Genomic DNA, 4155 nt, shown 5'->3' on the forward strand with positions numbered 1-4155 from the left:
CGTTTCAGGTCGTGGTGACAGTGCGTTATGTTTTTATAGATTTCCTGAAGATCCAGACATTTCAATAAAGTGGGTGTTAGCTTGCAAGAGAAAAGACAAGTTCAATCCGAGGAATGTTAGCATTTGTTCGGATCACTTCGTTTCCGAGGACTTTGAAAGAGACTTACAAGCGGAACTGACAGGTCAGAAGAGAAGAAAAGTCTTGAAAAAATGTTCTGTGCCACATGCAAACATACCTAATAAAACTGAATGCACTTCAGACTATAGAGGAAAACGTCTTCGTTCGCGAAGCGTGAAGAGGAAGCTTGTGGAAGAATTACACAAATCTGTAAAGGCACGAAAATCGGACGATTCGGTGCATTGTAACACTGTACATGATGAACAAAAAACTCCGAATTGTCAGTTAGTTGCAGAAGACGATGTGAACTCAGAGGCTTATTTGTCAGCGAAAATGCAAGCCATGGAAAATGAAATAATGATATTAAAAATGAAAGTATCTGACCTGGAAAATGAAATAATACGGAGGCGAGAATCTGAAAAGCGCTTGGAAATGGAAAACAAAATGTTGAAACAACAGTTATTGAAAATTAAAATTCTGCATAAGCGATGTCCAAAATTAGTTAAAACTGAATTGCGGAATATTTTGAAAAATGTTTTCACGCCAAAACAAATTGAAAGATTCATAACCAAAAAGAAATGCTGCTGGGGAAAAGAAGACATAGCAGCAGCAATTACTCTAAGATCAATTTCTCGGAAAGCCTATCTTTACATGAAAAATAAAGTAGGCTTGCCACTTCCGGGATTGTCAACTCTTCGAAAATGGACCAGGAATTTAAAATGTATGCCAGGAATTCAAACTGAAGTGTTAGCAGTCCTTGAAGCTACGACTAAAATCATGACTGAAACAGAGCGCATAACAATTCTGTCATTTGACGAGATGAGTGTAGATTCAAGATTATGTTACGACCAAAGTGACGATAGAATACTTGGGCCAAATATAAACGCACAAGTAATAATGGCTCGAGGACTAGCTTCAAAGTGGAAACAGCCAATATTTTACGACTTCGATAGAAAGATAACAAAAGATCTTCTTTTCGATGTTATAAGAGCGCTCGAGGAACGGTCATTTTGTGTCGTTGCGATGGTCAGTGACATGGGCGGAAGTAATATAGGCTTGTGGAAAGATTTAAATATAACACCAGCTAGTACAACGTTTGAAAATCCCCATAGTAGCCACCCTGTGTGGGTTTTTGCAGACATGCCACATGCCATTAAGTTGTTGAGAAATAATTTTTTGGATTATGGAATACAGCTCCCTTGTGGAACAGTTATTAGGAAAGATCATGTGCAAGCCATAATTGAAAACACAGAATTTAAATTGTCTCCAAAACTTACTCCTCTTCATATTCAGCTAAAAGGGAACACTCGCCAGAAAGTAAAATTTGCTGTTCAGCTGTTTTCGCATCACACAGCGACACGGCTTTCCTTGAAATATCCTGAACATCCAGAAATCTGTAACTTCTTTGAATTAGTTGACAAGTTTTTTGATGTTATGAATTCAAGATTTATTCACGATAAATGTAAGCCGTGGCACAGTGCTTTTGGTTTTCGAATTGAAGAACAATTGTCAATAATTACAGAAATGGAGGCGATGGTTCTTAACATGAGAATCGTAGGTCACAAAACATTGATGCCATTTCAGAAAGGTTTATTAATTTCTGTGCGATCTGTAATTGGTCTACACAATTATCTTCAGAAAAATAACTCACTGAAATATATCATAACTTGTCGCTTAAACCAGGACTTACTTGAAAGTTTTTTTTCGCGCCTCAGAAGCATCGGCGGTACTTACGATAACCCTACACCAACAGATTTCAAGTACAGGTTCAGACAAATGTTACTAGGATCTGAACTTCCTCTGCCACAAGGCGCATGTGTTGAAGACGATAGTTTGAAGCAAAAACCATATCTGACCAGCCAGATGTTCACCGAATTGAATTTAAACATTCCAGAAAACAAGAACGAAGAAAACGAGGCGGTTCAAGATGATTTGTTCACGCCCTTGACTACGTCATGGGAAGAGAATGAAGCATTAAGATATGTAGCTGGATATTTGATTCATGCAAGCGAGGACGCTAATCTAAAAAGTATTGAAGAAACAGAAAACAAAGGTAATTATCATAATTTTATTTGTTGCTATGATTTATTTTATTTTATTCTCTGTTTACTGTAGGATTGTGTGTTTTGATTTTTATAGATGGATGGATAGAAATACTGAGTCGCGGAAAATTGACTGTCCCGTCATCAAAATTTGTGAAAACTGTACAGCATGCTGAAGAAATATTTAAAACACATCACGGGTTAGGATTACAGAACGGAAAAGGTGTTGTGCGAAACTTTTTCGTGAAACTAGTAGAACATTTTCCAGATGTTAACAAAAAAGTTTTAATGAAGTTTGCAAGAACCAGAACTTTTATTAGACTTCGGCATTTAAATCGTCAAGCAAAAATTGCAAGCACGGAAAAGAAAAGGCAGAAGAAGCTTGCACAGCTTGTTCAGAAAACCAGAAATTAAGGTAACTGATATATTAATATTCGTCAATGTGCTTGTTTGAGTGACAAAATGTTATAACTGCATGCATATGAGCAATATACAATGGTATGCGCATTTTTCGAGCCATGGTTTATTCCTTTTCTAGTCAATTTATGCACTCCCGTCTCGTGTTCATATCAGTAAGGCCGAATTGGTAATAAACACAGCGTGTAGTTTCTACACTACTTAAAAATGAACGTCTTAGTCTACAATATAGTAAATTATTAGATTATTGGTATTTGTATGACCGTCTTCAGAAATGCTCACTTAGTCACTTTAGGAGTATCCTTAAAATAAGTTTCAAACATACATAGTATAATTATAATATAATATAATTACCTTGCAAACAAAAAAACAAATACGAGTAGGTATTATTAGAATTTGTCCGACGAATCGCTTGCACGAGCATGAAACACGATGCGCATGAAACTGTTATTATGTATATATACTCGTAACAAAGTTATTTATTTTTCCTCTCCAAATTGTGACAGCCACATAACTGTGTGAGATATAAAGAAACTGTTTGATATATGTTCCAACACAGTAGCTGTATCGGCGTGAAAACGAGTGAAAGATGTAGGTTTTGCCCTTAGCTGAGAGCTCAGCTGGCCGGTTCCTGCGCCGCAGTGACGTCACGAGCAGCCCTTGGAAGTACCGTTACTCAAACTGGCCCTCTCGGGCCAACCTCCTTCTCTACCAGTCTTGCCACAGAGCCACCTGCGGCAGCGACCAAGCAACGAAAAATCAAGCCCCTCTTCGTCTTCTTAGACCAGGGGCACCAATACCCTCGTGTCTACAAGGCACTGAAGGACTCGTTGGCAGAGAAATTCATCTGCCAGAACCGCGGCCGGAACGAGATAATGGTCCACACAGGGTCCATTACCGAGTACCATCGGGCAGTAAAAGCCCTGCAAGCCATAGGCGCCCAGCACTCCGTCCTGCTTCAGCGGGACGAAGTGCCCAAAAAATTCGTGCTGCGTGGCATCCACCACGACATGCCTCAGGACTTCCTGCAGCAGGAGTTCGCTGCACTGAGCCTCCCGGTGCAAAACTGCTGGTTCTTGGAGAACCGGCAGCGGCGCCAAAAATGTGACGCACTCGTCATAGAAGTGCCCCAGTCATGCCCGACCGAGACAATCCAAGCCCTGCAGGAATTCGCAGGCATGAAAATCCGCGTCGACGACTACCGACGCCCGTCAGGTCCTGCCCAGTGCAGCAATTGCCAGCGTTTTACACACGTTGGCAAGGGCTGCGCTGCAAATGTTGTCTGCCGATGGTGCAGCGGCCCACACAAGGCCACTGAGTGCCCAAATGGTGGCAACCCGGAACACAAAAAATGTGCTCTGTGTGAGGGCAAGCACTGTGCCAACTACAGGGGGTGCAGTGAATATAAGAAGGAGACCCGCAGGCACCTTGCCCCGGACGTCCGCAAGGCGCGCGAGCAGCAGTCTCGCCGCGACATCCGGGCCAACCAGCGAGCCGAGGCGCAGGCTCAGGCACCCCAACCAGGCCCCTCTCACACCCCAGGCCCCCCGAGACAGAACCCCTGGGGCCCGAGGCACC

At 42.0% G+C, this 4155-nt stretch overlaps 1 long non-coding RNA gene across 1 annotated transcript; it reads left to right on the forward strand.

Annotated features, from left to right (window-relative positions):
• Positions 1-1784: 1784 nt before the first annotated feature.
• LOC134527252 (uncharacterized) lies at positions 1785-3260 on the forward strand. The gene is made up of 3 exons (XR_010074136.1): positions 1785-2171; positions 2258-2575; positions 3186-3260. It is a non-coding gene; the product is annotated as an uncharacterized LOC134527252 (long non-coding RNA).
• Positions 3261-4155: the final 895 nt, after the last annotated feature.

Source organism: Bacillus rossius, chromosome 1 (assembly GCF_032445375.1).
Source record: "Bacillus rossius redtenbacheri isolate Brsri chromosome 1, Brsri_v3, whole genome shotgun sequence".
Lineage (NCBI taxonomy): Eukaryota > Metazoa > Arthropoda > Insecta > Phasmatodea > Bacillidae > Bacillus > Bacillus rossius.